Source organism: Vicugna pacos, chromosome 20 (assembly GCF_048564905.1).
Source record: "Vicugna pacos chromosome 20, VicPac4, whole genome shotgun sequence".
NCBI lineage: Eukaryota > Metazoa > Chordata > Mammalia > Artiodactyla > Camelidae > Vicugna > Vicugna pacos.
The window spans coordinates 38864180-38889588 of NC_133006.1; the positions used below are offsets into that span (position 1 = coordinate 38864180).

General features: G+C 40.5%; 1 long non-coding RNA gene across 1 annotated transcript; it reads left to right on the forward strand.

Annotated features, from left to right (window-relative positions):
* Nucleotides 1-5268: 5268 nt before the first annotated feature.
* Nucleotides 5269-12286, forward strand: LOC140687634 (uncharacterized). Its single transcript, XR_012062034.1, has 3 exons — nucleotides 5269-5487; nucleotides 8184-8345; nucleotides 12107-12286. It is a non-coding gene; the product is annotated as an uncharacterized lncRNA (long non-coding RNA).
* The last annotated feature ends 13123 nt before the right edge of the window (nucleotides 12287-25409 follow it).

Genomic DNA, 25409 nt, shown 5'->3' on the forward strand with positions numbered 1-25409 from the left:
GGCTCTGAAAGCTAGGGAGTCTCTGGGTAGGAAATTCGGAGTCTCAGGTACCCAGATCACAGTTCAGAAGCTGGATCTTGGGCTTTGGATGGACTCTGCTCCTTGACCCCTGGGGTTCTTCCCACTGCGGTGAGGGGCAGGGGCAGGCTAAGCTGACACAGGTCCTCTGAAGCATGGCCACTTAGTTGGGATGCCCTTTCCCAAGTCTACGAGTGACACTTTTTATAAATCCCTTATACTTGCATAGTATTTGTGGTAAACAAAGCAGTTTCTCACATGTGATCTTACTTGACCCTTCCAGAACGTCTATGATGTAGAAAAGTCAGGTGTCAACGAGAAAACCAAGAAGCAGAGAGAAGGACTCAATGTCCCAAAGTTAGAAAGAAGCAGAGCTCGAGTTTCACACGACCTCCCTCAGTCCTGTTTCCACGCCTGCCCTTTAACAACTACTCACGAAGACATTCTTTATCGTGTGAAAGATGCCATACTAGACCGTAACTGAACGGCGGGCAGGAGCTGAGACCTCATCCAAGACGTCTGGCTTCAGGGTTTGTTAACTTTCAAGGTGAATGACGTTAAGATTCCACATAGCCGAACACAGGTTACTAATGAATTGCTTGATTCTTTTCGAGCAATATGTCAAAATACCAGTGATAAGGTGGCTTAAATAATAGAAATGTATATTCTCACAGTTTCAGAGCCTTGAAAGTCCAGAGCCTTAAAGCTAGCTGTAGACTTGGTTTCTGATGAGAATGTTCTTCTTGGCTCTGGACAGCTGCCTTCTTGCTGTGTCCTCATGTGGCCTTCCCCCAGGGACACATGCAGCGAGAGAGAGCATGTTTGTGTCTCTTCTGATGAGGGCACTAATCCCATGGGATCAGAGCCCCACCCTTATAATCTCATCTGACCTTTACCTTCTCATCACTGGCCTTATCTCCAAATACAGTCAACTGGGGGTTAGGGTTTCAACTTGTTAATCTGGGTAGGGAGCACAGACAGACATTTCATCTCTAACATTAATTCAGATACAAGTTGTGTTTCTATTACAAACATCATGCCCAATAAGTCATTGCTCACCTGATTTTGCAGGGTCTCATTGGGTTAAATTCCACTAACACTGGAGTGTTTTCTTTGTGACACAGCCCTCGAAGAGCTTTGTATTCTACACTGATCAACATATAATTGAAAACATGTGCTAAGTGTGGTGACAGACATGCACAGCATGCCAGCGAAGTCTGTCCCTCCTGTTTCTGTCATGAGCAAAGCCTAGCTCCAGACCCCTCCACCTCTGCCTGGCAGCCGTAGGAGGGGCCATCTCACTGCTGATGTGTCCACCCCAACAAGGGGCTAAGGAAGGCTTTCTTCCCAGTGATAGACACACTTGAAGTGATACTTACACACAACTTTCTAATCGGCCACATTTAATCATTATTTATTTATTACAGTCAGCACTTATTGTGCAAGGCGTTAGAAATAAATTGAAGAACCAAACACAGTCCTGTCCTCATGAAGTTCATAGTCTATTGATTATCTTGCAAACATTTTCCTGTGCCATGAAAAATTTTTTTGCCATGACATTCTTTATGCCTGTGTTGCCCAACTGTATGAAACTTTCTCATAATATTGGACACTTATGACATTTATAGTAATGAAGGAGCTGTGCCCAAGAACACTGTCCACACTTTTTACTATTTTCTTGAAATAGAATCTAGGATCTTCCCTGATTTTAGGTTTTAATATGGATTAATCCTGCCATCAATGGAATTAATTTTTAATTGATCCCAGAAAATATATTTTAAACACTTTTATAATGCAGAATATCTTACTTTTTTTTTCACAAAAGAAAGGTAGCATGACCAGGTGTTCAACTGTTGAGACAGGACATTTTCTTCCCCAGTCTCAATGGCTGAATGGCTGTTATCTTCAACTATTTTGCTGGAATCTGTTTGATTTTGCTTCCTCGTAATAGTGACTTTGTTGTTGTTGTTCTGCCCCATTGTGTTGAAGATTTACTTCTCATATATTCTTGCAATTAAGAGTTTGAGCAGTCTATGTTTTTATCTGTGATCTCCCTTACTGAGGTCACCTGAAGCACATGGGACGTCTTTAATCTGCAAAATTGGATCATTTTTCCACGAGTGAAATAGTCAACAGTGACTCTGAATATTTGTCTGCTTTTCATATTAGGGATAGCTGTGTTTCTTAGGCTCAGATCTCTACTCTCTGTTCTTCAGATATGTCGTCTTCTTTTTAATGATTTTAGTTGATTTTACTTGTTCACCTGCTTTACAGAAGTTCTTCTCAAATTTGCCCCTCAGCTCCACACTTGACGTTATTCTCTGAGGATCAGCTCTGCCCTTCCCTGGCCCCTGGGACAGACTTTAATTCTCTGACTTTACCGTGGAACAGAGATTCACCTGTGCCTTACCCACCTCCTGTGCTCACTGTTTCCTCGTCAGTCAGCCTTCTCCTTCCTGTGGGTTCCTGTGGCTGTCCCGGGAAGCTGCGTTCGCCTGCGTCTTACTGTCGATGCCTAAGCAGCGTTACTCTGTCTGGCTCCTCACACAAAATAGTTTCATAATCTACCTCCTCTGGCTTTTCAGAATGATGTTTCGTTTACCGTGATGTGGAAGGATTTTACGTGGTCCCTGTATGAGTTCTGTTGCTGATTTCTGTTGATGCATCCAGGAGTCAGGAGATACCGTGCAGATGCCTCCAGCGTTTACCAGTGACCGACAAAAATATGCCACCCATCAACCTACAGTCCCTGCACGCAGGGGCTGGTTGTAGGCTCCTCCTGAATCAGTAAGGGCCAATTACTAGTTTCTAGTAGGATTCTGTCTGCTAGAATCGGCCTGAACACCACATCCGTTACCTGGTGCTTTCCACTACGAATGGATGAAGGGCACAGAAAGCTGCGACTGTCAGCACAGAACGCCGCCCACACACACCCCGCCCAGCACTTCCTTGTGGAAACTATACTGCCCAGAGTGCAATATATTTGTGCCAGTTCTCCAGCCCCCAGGCTGCCTTCTGCCTGGTTGTTGTCTGGGGCTCGGCATTTCTGATTAGCGGAAGAACAAGACAGGTGGCCAGTACCCTGCCTCAAAGAGTGATGGTCGTACAGGGCGGTTATCTCACGAACAAGCAAGCAGACGCTGGGACAAGGCGCATCTCCCCCCTTGAGGGGAATTAGTTTTAGTGAGATTGGGCCACGGTTGCGTTTTCCGTCTGGGTGCATCATCTTCACAGTTATTAAAGCATCCTTCCAGACTCTGCTGATGGGGTTACTGCCAGTGTGGTTTGTTTCTCACTTCTTGTTTATTTGTTTTGCTGCTGTCTGTTTTGGTCTTTCCATACCTTCATCGAGACCCGGAAAGGTTTATACCAGGGGCTGCTAGCTGCATGCTATTTTAAATCTACGAAACAATAATTTTTAATTTGAAAGTCCATTTACACAGACACATAAAGAATTATATCATTGACTATTGTGATTGGACAAAGGCTGGCAACTTGAAGTTACCTCATTAAACTAGCTCCAGGTTGTGTGAACAAAATGCAAGCCAAAAAACCATCCAAAAGCAGATCTATGTGCACAGAGTACCCTGTTTTTCAATGATCAGTCAAATCCACAGCGCTAGAGGCTAATGATTAAAGTAACAGAAATCTTTTTCTCCTTAAGGATTTATCCTTGTACACTTTTGAAGAGACACCCCCCCACCCGACTATCACTTCATACTACATAGTAATCACTTTCAAATAATGCCAGTTCTTAAGGAAGATGAATAATCAATGATAATCTGGTGAACCTGCCCCTCAACCATACACACACACACAAGGACATACACACACACATGCACACACAAACACTATTAGTTGGGAGAACACACTGTAGAGTTAATCACAGCCTCATCAGATGAGGGCAGAGACATTAGCACATTCAATCTATTGCAAAACCCATTCCCATTAGTATGCCCCCAAGAAAATAAACGAGAGAACCCCTTCAGGGAGAACTGGAGATTGCATCAACTTTTGCCACAAAAGAAGCTTGAAAATATTATGAGTCATACCAGGAAAGATGGTCACCATGATTTAGTATTTTCTTCTGCTATTAAAACAAGACACTCCCAAATTTGAAAATAAACAATAGCCTTTATCTTTATACTATGTGAGAAAGCACAAAAAGAAGAGTATGACACCATAAATCGCTTTTTTTCCATTCAAGTTTGCATCTTTATTTCTGAAACCCATTTTAAAAACAATAGGGCAGGGTATGATGGAAATAAAAGGACTTTTTTTTTCATGAGAACTTAATGTGTGACTACTTAGTAATGTAATTGAAAGCATGACTATAGCACAGTGTCGGGGTTCTACTGCCAGGAGATTATACCAAAATGAGACAGAATATTTCATATCCTTTTAAAATGTTCAAATATTGTAATACATTCCATGTCAGACCATCAGGTAATATTTATAACAATTACTTTTAGTGATGATCTAAGCGATGACAGTCCCTCACGTTAATGCATAATGTTGCACAAGAAAAACAACTCAGATTTATGAATCTCACGGTTTCTTCAACTTCATTTCTTTTTTATTTAACCTTCCAGAACTAAGGGTCAGGAAGTGGTTAGAATCATGAGAAAAAATGAGACGAATGTCCACACAATGGACACAAAACTTTTTAAAAGAATAGCCTTTTATTTGGAAGCTTTGCATGAATTTTAAACTAACAACGTGAAAGACAGAATAAATGCCAACCCCGTTCTGGGCCAGGCAAGCAGCCGACTACACTGTAAACAAACATCGTGTCGTTTTGAAGGGTACAGGTACTCAGTGCCTGGCACACGGGAGGTACTGAAAAACGATTAAATGAACATTAATTGATCAGTCGCTTTTCTCCTAGAAGCCTCTACTGAACAGAAAATTTTAATTCGTTTTCAAAAAGACTTTTATTGGGATCGTTTCTGTAACGTTGCTTTCTTTCTGGCTATGTTCCCCTAATTTTCTGAATGAGGCAAACCAGATTGTCCAACATCAGAGATACCTCAAATTAGAGGTGTTAATAAAGGCATTTTACCTGCTTTTTGCTGTAGAGAGCCACGGCAATCCCATTTAAAGTCTTTTAACCTATTCACTTCGTGGTGGTGGCAACAGCAGAGCCTTCTGGGCTTTGTAACATAATAGGGCCCCTCCATCACCCTGAATTCTTTATTAGAACCTGCTTGTGCTGATGATTTAGTTTCACCATGGTGAGGCCACCACTCCAGGGCTTTCCACTCTGTTTGGGGACTCTTCTGTCATTTTAATGTTTAGCGGTTTGTTTGTTTTCTTGCAAAATGTGCTTTCATTTAATTTTAGCATTATTTACATTATTTATTACCGGGAGACAAATTGAAGACTGAGGGGCTGAGAACAGCGCGCTGCGCTCACCAGCATCACTGAAAATACTCGGTCCCTCCGAAGGCATCACAGCCTTGCTCAAAGGTAGGCTGCTATTTTCAGTTACAGAGAGCAACAGAAAAATAACGCTTAGCCTCCTTCAAGACTCGAATTTTGCAGATCCAACAGCCTCACCGTACCTGATGGAGTTTCAGACTTTCCTTTGTCTTTTCCATCTCTGGTTTCCAGCAGCTGGATATGCTACAGGCCAGAAAACAAATCAGCCAAGACCTGGGGCTCTGCTACCCAAACCCCGAGCGAGATTAAGGCTCTTGCTTCATTTTCCTGATTCCGTCTTCTGACTGTGTGGAAAGGCCAGCAATGCTGCCTCACCCTCTGCCCTGAAGCCTGCTGAGTTTCTCTGCCCCGTGCTTCCATCTCCTTCTAGAAGGAGGGACCCTAAATGGAACCTCAGCCCTCAAACCCCAGTGGGCTCAGCCTCCTTCTGGCGCTAACTCTCTCCAGCCTATTTTGTAAACTTAGCAGCAGGGCGGGCGCTGGTCCTGACTGCGCCTCCTCTTTAAAATGGGCTTTTGCTATCCATGAAGTTCACTCTCACAAGACCTGAGGCACAGTGACAAGTCTGGTAACAGTAAAAGAGAATTTGAAAACAGAAGGTTACTTTTCCAGAAAAATATAATTTTCATAAATTAAACGATCCCTGTGCGAAAGTATGAGATTGCTGAATTGATGCGACTTTAGAAAAGAAAGAACATAATATTCTAAACTGCGTTTGGTAAGAAAAGGATTGACTGACAGCTCTCAGCTTCCATTCAACCCAGGCATCGGAAATACCTTTGAGGGTTTTTTTCAGGCCACTTTTAAAATCAGACAGAAGAAAAGCAATTTTTAAAATAGTCTTTTAAGGATCAGTCAGTATAAACAACCAAAACCTTGTCATTCTTAATCAACAAAACCCAAAGGCACAAATCATGCCTCCCTGCATTCCTGACACCAGCAGTGAGGTGAGAGATTTAATTAGAAGTGAAATGCAGTGATCAAGAAAACAGGAGAAGGAAAAATACTATATGGCTGATGTGAAAAACCTAAACATCTATGAAACTATTTCCCTGGTGACTCTGCCATGGATTAGGCTGATCTGGAGTGGTAAGCCTTCAACCACCATTGAAACGGTGAAATTCTCTCCATTTCTGGCCTTGCAAACCATGGTATTCCAGAGACTCAGCAAAGAACAAAGACAATCAAGGGGACCGAGTTCTTCCAAATTTAGGCAGCCTGCAATGCAAAGATACCCTCCCGAGTGACACATCCAAATGAATTCCATCCAAAATCACATCTTTGCATCTGTAGACCTTTCCTGGATAAAAAAGCTAATGAACAGATTCCATGACTACTTTTTCAGACATGCAAATTTGCTTTGGCAAGTTCTTTCTAACAAAAATCTCATTGAATTTAATGAAATCCATGCAACAGCCAAAAGTTAATACCTTTTAGATGCCAAATGCTACAATCACCATTATTGTTTGATTGACTTCAAAAAATAACCCACAAAATATCCTTGATCTCTTGCTCAGTTTCTGGGAATTTCAGAAAAGTTCCTGTTAGTGACTTAATAGGATGCATTTATAGTTACTTATCTTTCCCAGAGTTGGAAAAGACTAAAGTCATTGGCATCTGAATTATTCCACACATGATTTTTCTCCCAATATGGACTGATTACAGTCTAAGTCTCTGTGCTTGCTTTTAATAGCTGAGTGATTTAATAAAACAGGAGGGTCAAAACACCTGATTCCCTGAACTCCACGATCTCCTCATTCCAAGCCATAATCCCACTCAGAATAAAGAGAATCCAAACAGGATGCTGAAATATCTCTCATTTTTCACTCTCGAACTCTCGACCTGAAACATGCATTAAGGGAAACTGGCAAAAACAGTGGAAGCATTTCTGCTTTTCCACGTGTAGCTTCCAATTCATCTTTGGTCTCAGTTTAAAAACCAAAACTTTGCACTGATTTTTAAGACAAATAAAACCAGATCTCACTTTCTAATAAAACAGATTCTTCTAGAGCCCATAATATTGTGCAAATGGGCTTTTTTTCCCTGGAAATAGCATCAGCTTCCATGATTTTAGTACAAAGCTGAAGAAATTTCCTTCTATTTCAGTGACGATGACCTAGGTTTTCAAGAGTTGTGTAATTCCAAGCGACAAAATGTATCAATCTGGCATCCTCTGATAGTTTTGTTTTTAATATTACCCACCCTTAACATCTAGCAGGATGCTTCACTTGTAATAGGTAATTAGTAAATATTTGATTAATGAATAAGCACATAAAGTGAATAAATGAATAAATATCTTAGATAACCTTGTTAATGATTAAGTGGCGGACAGCTTTTTTAAAAAATTTGTATCCTTGAAAAGAAGTTTCTGCAAGTGAGGGGATATGATCTCCAAATAATGTGGGAGTGGGGTTAACTAAACTAACATATAAATAATCTGAAAATACTTTATATATATGTGTATGTATATATACATATATATAAAACTGAATCACTCTGCTGTACACCTGCAACTAACACAATATAGTAAATCAACTAAACTTTAATTAAAATAAAAAGAAATTTCTCAAGCAGGACTCTAGCCACGGATAGCAGGATTTCTGGTTCCAGTTTTTTAAATTATTCTAATTAATAAATATTTAGGTCTCATATTTAGTCTTTTTAAAGCACTGTAGATCTCACAGAACAATGGCTTGTCATTTATTTTAATATTTTCTCTGCAGTTTTAGTAAGAATTAAAAAGAAAAAAAGGGAGGAAGCCAAAAACCACTCTGCTTCCAGAGCACAATGTTGATGTACGGAAGGTAACTGACGGGAACACAGAAGATGACTTCCGCCTTCAGATATCCTCAGGAAATTGCTATTACTGCTGCCACACCACACGTGTACGTATCACTCCAAAGGATCAGTTAGCACCACTCTTCAATCCCATACTTAGAAAAAGAGCCCAGACAGCAGGAGTATGCCCCAGTAAGAAGAAAATTGGTGTCAAAAACCATAGAACTAATGGTTGAGAAGGATAATTATGAATAGAGTTAGGAATCTAGAAGCGACTCATCTGTAAGAGACTGATCATCCTTCGTCTTCCCTTAGTGCCATCCCTTTATTGCTGCATCATCTTGGGCAAGTTACTTAATCTCTGAGAATCAGTTTTCTTATTTTTAAAGTGGGCATAATAATACCAGCTCCATAAGGTTACTGGGAACATTCAGTAATCAGGCACCTAGTAAATGTAAAACTTGTGCACGTCCTGCATACATATGTATGTGCATATAGGCCACTTTGAATAAGTCAAAAATCATAATTTTTCTGAAATGTGTATTCTTACATTATTTGGGATTTTAAAGCAGAGAAATGTGCACCAATTAGGATACGTCTAATGGTAAATGCAAACAAGTTTATCTGACTAAATGTAGAGGTTATTCATAAAACAGAATTTTATCTTACTATTGAGAATATAGTGTAACATTTAAAATATTTTAAATCAACAATATAGACTTCCCACATTATATTTTATTTCTACCTAGCCTAACATGTTATGATTAATTCTGGGCACCTATAACATAATCTTAAACTCTAATGTGACAAGTCAGAAAAATGAAGGATTTTTTTTTTTAAACCCAGCCTTTCATAATTTAAAATGTAACCTTTTGGTTTACATGATGCCTGCAAGCAGTGACATGGATGTTGACGACATTAATATCACTATTTCTGTCACTAAAATCTATAGCAAATACATTAGCAGCCACAAACGGAGGTAGTTTTTCAGAGAGCTTGCTAATTGCATTGCTGCTGTGAACTGAGTTTTGCAGTGTGAATACATAAACACACAGAGCTGAGAAAGAAACTCAGATCCTGGGACCATACGTAAACAGGCTGATAGCGATTTTTGAACCTATATAATTGTGTTTGGATGACATACTGTGTTCTCATTATTGACATCATGGAATGATATTTCCCAAATAATGATCCAAGAGACAAAGGCTACCTGTTTGAGACAGAGCCATTTACTCAACGTCCTAAACTAAAATCAGGATCTAATAGAGTAGAAAAGCAGATGCTCTTAGATCCAGAATCTAGGATTAACTGAATTCTTACTCATTTTGAATTTGACTGTACCTATCTTCAGTCCACCAATGCCCCACAGAGCAAAGAAATCTGTGTTCAACACACAAGTTCAAGGCGAGGGGAAGTGATGAGACAGTGGCCTATTGAAGAGGGCGGAGGCTGGGATTCAGACACCAGCAACCCTCCGTGCAGAGCCTACACTCAGCCACCACAGGACATCATCCTTGCACAAAAAGGCAAACTTACCACCTGATATTCCTGGATAATGAAGGAAACATGATTTTCCATTCCAAGCAATGAATAATAATAATAATAATAATAATAATAATAATAATAATAATAATAATTCTGTTTCTGTCATAAAGAATAAATATAACTCATTACATCTCTACACCTCAATTTTGCTTTTTTTATAAAATTGGATTAAAAGCTAAAAATCACTTTCCTTACTCATCTACTGTGAATCCCAGCTCTTTAAAATTGGAAGGAATTTCTTCAACTGCTTACTTTCTTTCTCACTCTGTCTATGGGGGAAAAAATTGTACAGAGAGTTGATAAACATTATGAGGGTCCCTTTCAAAGTCGTGAGTTGGTTGGTGGCCCAGGACCCCTGGCTCCTGGCTTGCAGCTCATCCCAGTGCCTGTCCCCTCAGGGAGCCCAGTGTACGTTTCCTGAAAGCCACCGTTTCTCACACGTCTTCAGAAAAATACATAAAGACAACATTCACTCAGTTTCATTGCCTTCGTTATTATCCAACTTGTAAAAGAATAAAGACATTTTGTTTAAAGCAGTATGCTGTGCCATTGGGCAATGGTATGGGTGATGGTAAATTCCGTATTCTTCTAAGAATTAATCTAAGAATAGGAAAGAACAGATAGACTTTTATTTGATGCTACAGCTGCACCATAAAAAGAAGAAACTCTCCAAACAAAACAAGTTACTGGCAGTAAAACGTGGGGTTTCCCCATCAATTTTAACATCAAATTCCTTATCAGGAAGCCCCAGTTGCCAGTGTCAAGAGGACAAAAAGATTCATAAACGAGATGTTGTAAGAATTTGCCTTTTTCAATGGCTCTCTCTTTTTTTCCTTTTATGCTCTGTTCTTTGAAATTGCCTAAATAACAAAACATAATCTTAATTTTACATATTTGACTTTGTGATTAACTTGATTCATGTGGGACTTAAAGGTGGAAGGGCATCACATAACCCATAAGAAATCATTCATGGTTCTTAAGGTCTTTAAATAATGCTAATTCTAAATCCCCCCATTTTATAGTTTACCCTAAGGTGGTAACTGAAAAATTAAGAAAAAAAGAAAATGACTTGGATCATTTGAAAATGAATTGGATACTTTAAGATTTAAAACTTAACAGAACAGTTGAGACTTTGTTCCTACTCATCATGTTTCATGAACATAAAGCAAATAAAATCGGAGTTTGTGAAACAACACACTTTATTCATCTCATGTTTGTACTGAAACAAAGGGGGAGGGTATTTGAAGTTGATACTGTCTTGAAAAGGGGGTTCACTTTTATCCGGATTTAAAATGTTATCAAAAATGGACATAAAAAGTAAGAAGTCACCCAAAATGATACAACTTAACCTTAGAAGCAATAATGGAATATTTTGATAAATCTGTATTTTTCATGACTGTCAATCAGAACATTTTCTTCTATTACACTCTTACTGTTGATCTTCAGTCTACGCAAGCTCCTTACAACTGTCCGTTGGAGTTTGCTTCACAATGACTCGCACCATCTAGATCATAAAATCAGACTGGGAGAGAATGGGAGTCAGATAAGCCCTACAGACATGCGGGTCTAACGAGGACATGAGTGTGTATCTCCAGCTGACTCTCACCAGATGGATGATCTGGGCTGTGTGGCTTCACTGCTTTGAGCCTTGGCTTCCTTTGCTACACAGAGGAGGGCAACAAAACCTGCCCTGTATGTGTATTTTAGTAAGAGTTAAAAGATCACAGGGCTGGAGTTCAGCATTAGTATTCTTATTAATGTCTAATCTCCCCTTTTTGGACATAAAAAAAGTTGAGACCCAGGGGGAGAAATGCCTGAGTAAGGGTCACAAGGTCTTCAGGTCATGCACTCAGGTTACCACACCACCCAAGGCAGTAGGTAGCTTTATTTGTTTCAAATAAACCTACACACCAGGCTTCAGGCTTTGCTTAATGGATAAGATTGGGGTGGGGGGAATATTTCAATAATGAAAACTGATTTGATTCCTACTTTTTATAGCTGAGTACACTCATCCCTTGATATCTGAGGGGCGTTGGTTCGAGGATTCCCCCTCCCCTAGTACCAAAATCTGCGCTGCTCAAGTCCCTTATATAAAATGGTGTAGTATTTGCATATGACATATGCCCATCCTCCCTGATACTGTAAATCATCTCTAGATTACTTATAAGACCCAGTACAGTATAAAAGCTAAGCAAATAGTTATAAATACAATGTAAATGTTTTGTAAGTAATTGCCTGTGTGGGATAAATTCAAGTTTTGCTTTTTGGAACTGTTTGGAATTTTTTTCAAATACGTGTGATTCAAAGTTGGCTGAATCCACAGGTGTGGAACCTGAGGATACGGCGGGCTGACTGGGCATGAGGGCAAGGACCGGCAGTCCTCCAAGGAACAGCAATAAGGATCTACAGGGAACACAGGACCTAACTCAACACATCGATTCTGCCTGTGTCCTACATCGTGGCTCAAGAAGGCTCTCCATCCTCAGGCATTATCAGTGGGAAGCATTATCACCACCACAGAAAGGGAAATGAGCGGGTGGGGAGACCGAGTACAGAACAAAGCAAGAGTTCAGCTCTGTCCACCCTAGGAGGGGGAGGAAGACTTCGTAGAGTGAGCGGATTCTAGGGGGCTCACTGAGTTACATGCATGTTGGTGGAGGCTCCCCCGCAACCCCGCTGCCCCGCCATTCTTAGCTGTCATCCTATTGTCTTCAGCTCTCCTTCTCTGCTTCCCCAGCTGCCATCTTCGGGAAAAGAGGCAGGAGTACCCTTTACCCTGCTGCCTCACTCTGCCTTACCTGGTCCTCCATAAGACATCCCTTCTTCCCTTGCAGCTCAGTTAGATAATATTAGGAAAGCACCTAATTCATTCACATTAAGGTAAGTGACTGATTATCCACTTTTAATCTTCTTTGGCACATTGGCTTGGAAATCCAAATAAATGTCTAGTGAGTCACAGCCCAGGCCATGTGAAGGAGGTGAGTTTTCAGGAGGTGTCTGGTCTCCTCTTGGACGAGGTGGGAGTACAACGAGCCCAGGCAAGGAGCTTTGCACATGAAGTACGACTGGCCCCTGCAGAGGGGAGCTGCCTTCTAGCTTTGCTGCCCAAGGAAGGCTGGTCTCTTTATTTACAAGATGCCTAAGGCTCACTGGATTCACTGTCTTGTAGCTTGGGGCGGGGGGACCTTCCAGCTTTCATTTCTCTGCTGGTAGCTCTTTAAGATTCCACTCTTCCGTCTGAGCTCTGCTTTCTGCTCCTTGGACACGGATTCCCAAAGGATCTGCGGATTCACCCACTATCCTGGCTCCTTTCCTGACAGCTGGCCTGTTATGGGAGTTCCCCAAGTCAGAGCCGGCTCACTTCATTATTAATTTATAGAGCCACAGGTGTATTTCTGAACAATTTAAGAAATGTAATTGAATCCATCATGTACCAATCCAGTTGCTTCACAAAATTCTATTCACTCAATTGCCTTCTACTGAGGGATACCAGTAATTACTCTCATGATGTGTAATAGTTAATCTATGCATCCTTGAAAAAACAGAAAAATCATCTTGACACCTGTGTTTCTCTTCAAATTACTACAGTGATCATTGGCTGCGAGCCAATGACAAAGAATGCTTTAAAAGAGCTAAAATGTTTAAGTCTTTTCCTATGATAAAGGCAGACATAGATTTCCTTAGTCTCTTTTGGGAGGGGACTTTTTTTTATCAGATAATATGCTTTGGATTGTCAGAAAAGAAAGCCCAGATCAGCATACGGATCCATTTGCTCTGGTAGCGCTGTTATGCCTCAGCCAGGTGAAAGGTTTGATTGTTTATCTTGTGGGCGGGAGAGTAAAAAGCTGTGGGGCTATCTAATGTAGGTTAAAAATGCCTTTCCATGAATGTTTCTGAGGTTTAATGTCAATGTGCAGCATTCCCACTCCATAGAAGGGAAATGAAATGTAGTTGTTGAAAACTTAATGCCCCCAGTGTATCAAATTGAGGCCAAAGAAGAACTTTGTTCATGGAGAAAAGTTGTCTCTGAGATGACAACTTACATTTGTTTAAATGAAAAAAAAAAAAAACAGATTGCTCAAATACTGCAGACTGCTTAGGGTGCAGGATCGCTGGGGACTCCTCCAGGAAACCGAGAATATTTTCAGTAAATCAAAAATGGTTTTTATTAGCTCATGTTAGGAAAGGAGGCTAAATTTATCAGACTGGGTTATTAATAGAAGAAATGTCAGAGAGTTTTATTTCAGTTGATCCACATTGACCTGATCTAGTTTTTAAGCAGAATCTCTAACATTTGCTGTTTAATCACAAACGTATGACTGAGATGAGAGGCTGTGGGAAGCGACAGAAAGAAGCCCGGATCTGGGACCAGACAACAGCCTCCAGTGCAGCGCCCCCTGCTGACAAGCTTGACCACTCAGGACCCCCACTTCGGAGCGTGCACAGTGAATGGCTCAGACAAGTGGTCTCTAAGTCCCCTCCAGTCTTTAAGATGCTCTGGGGTGAGAGATGCCATCTATGCCATTTGCCATTGTTACAGCTTCTGGGATGACAGGGAAGGCATCTGGTGTCCCCAGCTGCCCTAAGACTGAGCACTGGCTTTGGTCTTTGAACCTGTCTGTTCACACCTTAGCTTTGAACTGGATTTAAGATTTCTAATTCCTCGTGATATGACTCCCTTTGTACTACTGGAGTTTAGAGAGCCATAATCTAAATTAATTCATATTAAGCTACTGTTGGCTCAGTCTCATTTTTTAAATGACTATTGTAGGTAACAATGGCCATTATCATTCCTTATTGATGACAACCCACAATACAGTAGTTTTCATCAAAGATAACTAAATACATACCTACAATCGCCAGCACACAGTTGATTTTCTGACCGTCAGGAGAAAATAAAAACATCCTTGCCCTACTAATGAATGTATAAAAGAGTATTTTTTTAAAGCCATGATTTAACAAAATATTCTCTGTCATTCAAGAGATAAAGATTGTTTCTAGGATGATAAGGAAAGATTTGTTGAGGTAGTTGCCTAAGCCAGAATACTTATTTTAGTCTTTTAAACACTACATTTAAGACTATAACTTACACTCATACACACAAACACACACACACACACACACACACACACACACATACACCAGGCTCTAGTATACATTGATCAAGACCTAAATTAAGAGGAAAAAGAAAAATGAAAGCACTGAATTCTTCACCTTCTCAAAGAGATTATTGAAACTTGTTACTTTGCTCTTTCACTTGACAGTTCCATCAATAAAGTTTTAAGTTCTCCTGGAAGATTTTTAAAAATCAACTGGCAGAATAAGAAAAAGAGTGGCTACTTTTCAAACTGTTGTGAAAAATAAAAGAAAAATTAAGCATTAAAACAAAAGCGTAAATCAGTGAATAAGGCAGGCCATGCATAACAGAATAACAAAAGTAAAAGATCTAAATTCCCCCTTTCCAAGGCAAAGACTCTCAGAAATCATTGAAAATGGCAATCTAATATTTAGTTCTTTACAAGAAACATTTAAAAAGTAAAAACCATTAGACAATAGCATAAGTAAGCCTCTAAAGTGCACTCCCTCTCCCCTCTCCCCCTAAAAAGACCCACCGTGAAAATACCGATACCAGTATTATTTGTAGTGATAACTACACGACAGCAGGGACAGCGTAGATAACAGACAGAAGGAATAGTTTTAGGAAGCGTGCACAGCTTTGAGCGAGAAGATAATGGCTTCTATTCTGGTTGTCCTAATTTTGATGGACCCACAGAGCGCTCAGGATGAGACATCCAGGAGGTAACTGAGAAGGACTTGGTTATATAATTGTAGCCAGTCTGGGTGGTCACACGTTGGGCTGACTGACTGAGTACCAGTTATGGGCAAGAAGCTGACCTCTGGAATGATAGCTGACTAGATTTTGTGGTTGATCAGAAGAGGGAAGAGGAGCAAATGACTAACTCCTTCGTCGCAGCTGAACAGCTGTTACCTTCGTGCCTGTTTAAGGTTCTCAGTGGAAGAAGATTAGGACAATAGGTCCAAAGTTAAAAGGTAACCCATGCTAAAAAGAAGCTAATATCATGCTCAAAATCTTTAAAAGGTCTTAGTCATCAGTTACAAAAAAAACAAAACAACAATGCTAACAATATAAAAATATATTCATACTAAGTGGAGTAAGCCAGAAAGAGAACGAAAAATACCATATGATATCACTTACATGTGGAATCTGAAAAAGGGACACAAATCAACTTATTTACGAAACAGAGGTAGACTCAGAGACATAGAAAGCAAACTTTCAGTTACGGGGAGGTGGTGGGGGAGGAGGGCTAAATTGGGAGCGTGGCATTTGCAGACGCTGTACACCAGACATTAACACAACGTTGTAAATGGATTATATTTCAATAAAAAAAGTATATTCTGCCAAATTTGGTTATTCATGGCTCAAACTAGCATCTTCCTCCCTTTAAATCTCACAAGATTCCTGCTCTATGTAAGCAACACTCCTCACACCGAGGGCCTTTTAGGAGCCCTCTATCACATCCACCCAGCACCAGGGTAGCGCTGCTGTGGATCATCCAGACAGGCTGGCGAGAAAGGTAGATCACTTTTGTCAAGGAGGAAAATTTAAAGAGTTGCAGGATCATAACTCTTATCCTCTACAGTAAAAATGGCAGTGTTGATGATTTAAGAACTTTGGATGGCGCTACTCAGCCAGGATAATTATAAAGAATACCCCATTGTGGAATATTATTCCACAGGTCTGTAAATTTCCTGTCACTTTTCCTACTTCAGCTCATCTTACACATCAAAAAATCTCATATTGTCCATAAAGTGGCAGGCATGCCATATAACAGGTATATCAAAAAGGATCTTTTTATGTGAAATCACTTCATAAAGTGCTGTCCGAACGCGAGATCTTAGTAGTCATTTTAGCCTATCACAGGCCTCCGAGATTTAGAGGCAGAGTCTCTTTCTCTTTTGCTGGCTTTTGAAATAGTCAAGACAACTGAATTCTGAAATAGAAAACAACAGCCCAGAATGGTGGTCACTGCTCTACAGCCACTGGATCTAATTCTTGCTTCAAATAGGAACAGTAATAAAGCCAGCTCTGAATCAGCTCGTCCTTTCTTTACACCGTCAACCCCTTTCAGATTTCATCTTTGGCTCTGGTTCAGCCCCTTCTTTTGAGTGGTCACATTCACATGGCCTTCCAAATTACCTTCTTTTTCACTTTGTGTCTGAGTTTCAGAACTACCGGAAACATAGTTTTTTACGTCTGGAGACAAAGTGCTCAGTGGCTAAGATGCAAAAATCTGGTGACCCAATTGTGGAGATGAATTAAGAATAGATACAGCCAATTTTATTTAATTTAGGTCTAGTTTCAGTTTTGATGGTGTTTTATTCATCCTTTCAAACTTTTTTCTTGCAAGCAGCATAATTCAAATAGCAAGTGCAAACAAGTGGAACACTTAATTTGTGTTTCATAAAAAATAACTCTGCTGACTTCTTGACTTGGGTTTTGTTGTTTTTGGTGGCAGTGGTGGTTTTAACGTTTTAAGCAAAGAATCTTCTTGCTTATACTTCAGGGTGTCTTCCAAAGCATGACATACCCAGATGCATATTTAAAGGAAGAGGAAACAGTGTGTCTCAAGAGGTCTTCACTACCAAAAATTAATATTTTACTTATTACCTGTTCTGTTTGTTTCAACATAGTATTTCTCAGGGGTGCAAGCCTGGATCATTCGTCCTATAACCTTATGTAAGAGTTTTGTATTATGTAGAATTTGTAAGTTGTTGAGCAAAAATGAAGGCTGGGTCTCGCCATACATTTTTTAATGGTAAAAAAAAAATTAATCCCTATGTTAAAATAGGAAAGAAGTAACTTGATACAACTTCTTTTACTCTAATTCTGTTCAGTGCCTTGTGTTCATCTCCAGCACTTTGGGGTTTCAACAATTGAATTAATGAACAAGCTGAATGATATTTAGCAAAGGAATAAATTCTTTCCTAAATCGTTCAGATTTGGGTTCGGTCTGGTGAATGCTCCATTCTCTGTGATGTTCTAGGAAACCTGTGCATTCTCTGAGGAGATAAAATATCTGGTAACAGATAAACAGGTGGAATATAATCCTGTGTGATGTTTTGCACCATGTGGTAGATTTGCAGTATGGCAACTGAGGTAAGCTGGAGTGACACTTCCAGGATTCACTTCTCTGCTGAGCTCTGAGTTGGGGGCAGAGCATGAGAGGCCATTTGCACAAGGTCTGGACTGGAACCCTGCAGCACCATCATATTCCTTACTGCTGTGATGGTCTGGGGAGGCACCAAATGCCATTTTGTGTTGTTGTTGTGCTGGAGCTCTGGGGAAGCGAACGGGCAGTTCGTCACCTCCGTTCTGCTCTCCTCCTCCAGCTCATCCCCACCTGGGGCCAGTGCATCTTAAGCTCCATACAGAATGGTTCCAGGCTCCCCAAAGGTCACTCCCATCATCAAAGATGGAGGCTGAGAGGTGGTGAGGGAGGCAAGTGGGTTCCAGTTGTCTCTTATGGCACCCAGCTCAGCCTCAGGAGTTCCAGTCGGTCCGAGCTCCTCCCCGCTTCGCATTCATCGCTTCTTCCCGCCTGCCCGCCCCGTGGGCTTCGGGCTGCAGCACCAGACGCGGAAGCCACAGCCTCACAGCGACTGCTCGCCCAGCCCCACTCCTAGCGGTGCGCTCCTCTGATCCGACCCTGAACACTCCGCACTGCCACTGTCTTCTTGACTTTTCCTGTTTGCTGTTTACTTTGTTCTTTCCTCTTCTCTCTGCCTGTCTGATCTTACAGGAACAGCTCAGGTCCCACCCTTCGCCTGACGCCCTCCCTGACCCTTGGGCCGGCGGACCCCTCCCCGCGCGCTCGAGGCGCCCCGCCCTCCGCGGCCCGTCTGGGGCGCTCTGTCTCCCCTCGTACGTTCCTTCAGGGCAGAAACGCTGTTTCACTCATACTTGTTTCCCCAGCAGCAACTACCACGACGCCCGGCGCAGAACCGGACTTGGATAAATGTCTGTTGACTTGAAGTCCGGTTCACTTTGCTTTATCCTCTGGCCCTGTTGGGCACTGCTTGGGCTGTCACCAGGACTGTATCTAAAAGACAACTTTGCCCTTCTGGGCGCCCTGCTCCTGTTTCATCTATTTTTATGATGCGTCTATACATAGTTCCTGCTTTGTGCCAGAAGCCAAGCACCTTGGGGATGCATTTTCAGTCAGGTTGAATATTTGGCATTTTTTTTCCCCAAGTGGAAAGGCCCTCACCAGATGTGCTAAGAGTTTTCTTGAGAAAGCTTATCATGAAAATAAGTAAGTAAATAACCAAATCTACTAAGGCACCGGGTAGTTAATACGGTAGAGTACCCAGCACGCGGCACTGAGGGAATAAAATTGATGGATTTATTAGTTAATAAAAACCTAACCAAGGAACAAAACTATCATATATATGTATAACATTGCCATTTTTAATGACATGACTGGAGAACTTGCCAAAGAAACGTGGATAACTTATCTACCTGGATACAGTCAGACCAGCAGGCAGGGGCTCGTTCTCCTCTGCGATGCATTAGTTCTTCATCCTTGTTTAGAGTTTATTCTAAGCTATAGCTGATAATGAACTATAATTTATGGTTTATATGAAATAGCATTTTTTTATTTAAAAAAAATAAAAAACACCACAGAACAACTGGAGTGAAGTGTTTAAGAAACTCATCACTCGTCACATGGGTCTAGATTTATTTTGTTTGTCTAACATCTACAAAGGGAAATGTCAAAAGTAATATTTAAATATTTTTCTAATATGGCTAAATATATGAGAATTTTATTAAAAAAATCTTTCAACTCACATCTGTCATTAAGATTCTAGAAGTTGCTGTGTATTTCAGCAGGAAATGGGTACAGCTTTGTCTCGGAAATTTTATGTCTCAAAACATTTTTCCCCCAAAGACACTTCTAATAAAGTCCTGAGGAACCAAGTAAAAGCCTAATACACAGTAAGAATAATTTCTTATCATATCAGTAAGTGAATTGTGAGTATAAACCTTCTTTCAGGAAAAGCTAGCTCTTTTTTATTTGTGAGGACAAAAAAAAAAGGAAAAGAGACTTCAGAAAATTTTTCAGTGATTAAAAAAGCAAAACTGTTACTCAGAATATTTTCTTATAAATGAAACTAAGAGAATAATAGTTCAAAGTAAAGTTTCCTGGTTCGATTTGTGCCCACTTCTATGCAGGACATATAATTACACCTTTGAGGTTGTCCCTGGGTGAACTTTATTTCTTAAGAGGAGATTAGGACACACAGGGAAATATTGGGGACGCATATGCTCCCAGAGCAAAGACCATGTGAGGGCACAGAAGAGGACAGCCTGCAAGACCAGGAGAGGCCTCAGGAGAGACCAGCCCTGCCTGCACCTTGATCTTCAACTCCCAGACTCCAGAACGGTGAGAAGATAGATTTCCGTTGCTTAAGTCACCCAGTCTTTGCAGGGCAGGGGCTCCGTACATCCTGAGAAGCCTGCACATCCTGTGGGCTATGGGGATTAGGAAACAAATATAAGTAGGAAACTAGCAATATCTTAATAATAAACTTTATTTTCTAAAACTATCACTCTGTAAACATGTACAAGATAGAAGACATGGGAAGAAGTCGAGAGGTGGAAACACTCGTGGTTGAGTCAAGTGATATGAAAGCTTCATGGAAGCAGGTGTGGAGAGTCAGAAGAGGACACTGATGTGAGAGGTGTTTCAGATCCTGGATCAAGAGCCTGATCACGTTTACCAACAAAAATGACACTCAGATCCACACTAATGTCGATGCCTACAGTATAGGAACTCAATGAGCATTCATGAACAAATGAACGAACAAATGAATAAATGAATGAATGAAAGAAGAAAGAATGAAAAGACGAGCCAGTGACCCTCTTCATCAGAGGTACCTCCGAGAATCGACCCTCCTACTCTAAATACAATGCTATTGATACTACTACCTCGCTTAAATTTCAATTTGCCACCACTAAATATTCAATTGAGTGTTAACTCTAAACATACAGGTACAACATCCACCCATTCCTGCATGATCTCCACGTTGTTTTCCTGTAACATATGTTGATTGATTGCTCAGTAGATACACAGCCACGTGTTACCTTGGGTTCAGAAGTGGTACTAGAAAGTAACAAAGCAAAGACTTCTGCCCTAAAAGGGCTTAAAAAAAAAAAATCTCTGGACTACAAAAACTTTATTCTTTAAAATGCGTGCAGCCAAGCAGAAGGCAAGGGGAAGGGCTGCTGGTGTGGCCCAGACAGGCGCTGTTCTATGGGTTCAGGGGAGGAAGACATCCATGTGAAACAGACTACGAAGGCAAAGTTGACTTGAGCCGATATGACTTAAACTGAGTACTGAGGGACGGGTAGATTTACCAGATTTACCAGAAAAGACAGGTAAGAAAACGTTAGCACAGCAGGCCCCCCCACCCCCGGCTAGTGCAAAAAGAGGCACAGGCACCATCTCGTTACCAGTTTTGGTTTAAAGCGGGGGTTGGGGGGGGTCAGCTCACTGTGGTCCACAGGCCACATCCAACTTTCTGGCTGTCCTTGCATAGCCTCTGATTGAAGAATGGTTTTTATGTATTTAAATGGTTGGAAAAAAGAAGAAGAATATTTCTGGATGGGCAAAAAATACGTGAAATCCAGACTTCAATCATACTCCTTTATTCTCCACGTTGTCTGCAGCTGTTTTTATGCTGCAAGGGCAGAACTGAGCAGTTTTGACAGCGACCGTACGGTCCGCGAAGCCAGAAACATTTACTGCCTCGCCCTTTGCAGAAGGAGTTTCCCAACCCCTGGTTCAGAGCAAGAAAAATAAGATCAAAGACCTAGATTTTTACTGACCTTTTCTGAACCCTGAATGCCCTGTGCCCTAAAATGAAGTGGAGATAAGCATCCTGCAAACAGGACCTGAGCGTGGCTCATAGATGCGTTCGTAAGATCCGCATTTTATCATGTGTGCTCTACGGAAATTGAGTTCCTAGGAATGAGAAAGGCTGTGATATGAAGAAAAAAAAAAAAGGAGGGGTCCCATGGACAAATAATAACTTTTGGAAATGCTGAATGATTTAATATGCAAATGTGAATTCTGAATCTGCTAACATTTCTCAAACATGTTTCATCTACTCTGGCATGTTTTTCCTACTCCACCCTACTCTCCAACATGGGGCACCAAATGGGACTATTACGCCTTGAAATCACAGTTAGCCAGTGCTGGATCAATGGTCTGAAGACGGTTTTATGATGCATGACATTCATTAAATACTCACTGAATTCTTTGAAAATTCAACCACCAAATCAGGTAAAATGTGATATTCTGCTGCGAATCTGTAATCTCACAAGTTGCATTCTGATATTAACATGGCTAACACACATCATATGCTTCCTGATGACCTGCAAGAAGCAAACTCTTGGCAAAGAAATACAGCTTCTGACGGCAGAGAAAGTCCACAGGCCTCAGTGCTGCCTGCTGAAAGCCGACCAAAAGGGTTTAATGTAGCAGAAAGCCAAGGTAGCTAGGTTATCAAGCACCACAGACTTCACTCAGAGCCTCTAATCAGCAGGACCACTTGGAAAAACAGACAGCCTGCAAGGGATAATCACCGCTTGGAAGTCAAGTTATGCAAAATTCGTTTCCTTTGTGTGAATACCACAAGCCCTTGCATTGGCTGCTGGTAAGGACAGCCATCGAGGCTGATAGAATTATCTTACTTACTGACTTCTACAGTTTGGGTTTATTCCTAAAACTTTAACTGCTTTTCTTGATTTTATATCATGGAGAGGAGTGCTGACAAATTAAGGAACAGGATAATAAAATACTCTGCCGGAAACCAAACAGAAAGAGAGAAGTACTGCCAGTGTGTTGAATGGCGTGCCAGTGTTTGGTGCTTTCACTATTTCTCTGTGTACTATACCCACTATTTTAGTTCACATGCCCAAAGAGAAATTCATTTGCACTGAAATCCAGAAAGCATTGATCTCAATATTTTTGCAAGTGGTGGATTACAGACCTACTTTCCCCGCAAGTGTTTATCTGTAAGCTGCAGGTTCTCAGGCCATTTCTGGGGAATCACCAAGGGCGTGGGGAGACACCCACAGGAGATCTGTGCTGATTTCACTGAGGTGACCCTGAAAGAAGATCTCAGTGCAGCCCTGTGATATATTCTATGATTTCTCTACAATTATTAATTTCCTGGAAGAGTTTTGCCTCTTTATCAAGAAAGAAAAGATCTGTAAACAAAGACTTTCTTCATGAAAACATGAGGAGGAAAAAAATGGTATTTACTTTAGGGCTGTTGTGAGAATTAAATGAGTTTTAAAAATATATATGTGTGTATGGGGGTGGGGGGGGAGAGGATTTGAAAAAGTGCCTGGCACAAAGTGAGCCATACAGCAGTGTTACCCTTTATAATCATCATTATCATCAGAGAAATTTCCATTAAGACAAAACTTGAATTCCCATGAGGTAATAACCCTAAAATGGTCTGTTTGATCATTTTTGATGTGTATATGCTATGACTACTATTCTTTTTTTTTTAGTATTTTTATTTGAGTTATAATCATTTTACAATGTTGTGTCAAATTCCAGTGTAGAGCACAATTTTTCAGTTATACATAAACATACATATATTCATTGTCACTTTTTTTTTGCTGTGAGCTACCACAAGATCTTGTATATATTTGCCTATGCTACACAGTATAATCTTGTTTATCTATTCTGCATATGCCTGTCAGTATCTACAAATTTTGAAATCCCAGTCTGTCCCTTCCCACCCCCCACCCCCTTGCCAACCACAAGTTTGTATTCTATGTCTGTGAGTCTGTTTCTGTTTTGTATTTTTGTTCTTTTTTTTGTTTTGTTTTGTTTAGATTCCACATGTGAGAGATCTCATATGGTATTTTTCTTTCTCTTTCTGGCTAACTTCACTTAAAATGACATTCTCCAGGGACATCCATGTTGTGGCAAATGGCGTTATGTCGTTGTTTTTTACGGCTGAATAATATTCCATTGTATAGATATACCACATCTTCTTTATCTAGTCATCTGTTGATGGGCATTTAGGCTGTTTCCATGTCTTGGCTATTGTAAATAGTGCTGCTATGAACATTGGGGTGCAGGTGTCTTTTTGAAGTAGGGTTCCTTCTGGATATATGCCCAGGAGCAGGGATTACTAGATCATATGGTAAGTCTATTCTTAGTCTTTTGAGGAATCTCCATACTGTTTTCCACAGTGGCTGCACCAAACTGCATTCCCACCAGCAGTGTAGGAGGGTTCCCTTTTCTCCACAGCCTCTCCAGCATTTATCATCTGTGGATTTTTGAATGATGGCCATTCTGACTGGTGTGAGGTGATACCTCATTGTAGTTTTGATTTGCATTTCTCTGATAATTAGTGATACTGAGCATTTTTTCATGTGCCTATTGATCATAAGTAAGTAAGTCTTCCCTGGAGAATTGCTTGTTTAGGTCTTCTACCCATTTTTGGATTGGGTTGTTTGTTTTTTTCTTTTTAAGTCATATGAGCTGCTGATATATTCTAGAGATCAAGCCTTTATCGGTTTCATTTGCAAAAATTTTCTCCCATTCTGTAGGTTGTCTTTTTGTTTTACTTATGGTTTCCTTTGCTGTACAGAAGCTTGTAAGTTTCATTAGGTCCCATTTGTTTATTCTTGCTTTTATTTCTATTGGTTGGGTAGACTGCCCTAGGAGAACATTTTTGAGATGTATGTCAGATAATGTTTTGCCTATATTTTCTTCTAGGAGGTTTATTGTATCTTGTCTTAGGTTTAAGTCTTTGATCCATTTTGAGTTGATTTTTATGTATGGTGTAAGGGAGTGATCTAGCTTCACTGATTTACATGCTGCTGCCAAGTTTTCCCAACACCATTTGCTGAAGAGACTGTCTTTATTCCATTGAATATTCTTGCCTCCTTTGTTGAAGATTAGTTGACCAAAAGTTTGTGGGTTCATTTCTGGGCTCTCTGTTCTATTCCATTGGTCTACATGTCTGTTTTTGTACCAATACCATGCTGTCTTGATTACTGTAGCTCTATAGTATTGTCTGAAGTGTGGGAGAGTTATTCCTCCAGCCTCTTTCTTTTTCTTCAGCAATGCTTTGGCAATTCTAGGTCTTTTGTGGTTCCATATAAATTTTATTATGATTTTTTTTCTATTTCTGTGAAATATGTCCTGGATAATTTGAAAGGGATTGCATTAAATTTGTAGATTGCCTTGGGCAGTGTGGCCATTTTAACAATATCGATTCTTCCAAGCCAGGAGCATGGGATACCTTTCCATTTTTTTAAGTCTTCTTTCATTTCCTTCATCAATGGTTTATAGTTTTCCAAGTGTAACTCTTTCATCTTCTTGGTTAGATTTATTCCTAGGTATTTTATTACTTTGGGTGCTATTTTAAAGGGGATTGTTTCTTTACTTTCTTTTTCTGTTGATTCATCATTAGTGTAAAAAAATGTGACTGATTTTTGTACGTTAATCTTGTAACCTGCTGCCTTGCTGAATTCTTTGATTAGTTCTAGTAGTTTTTGCGTGGACCTACAG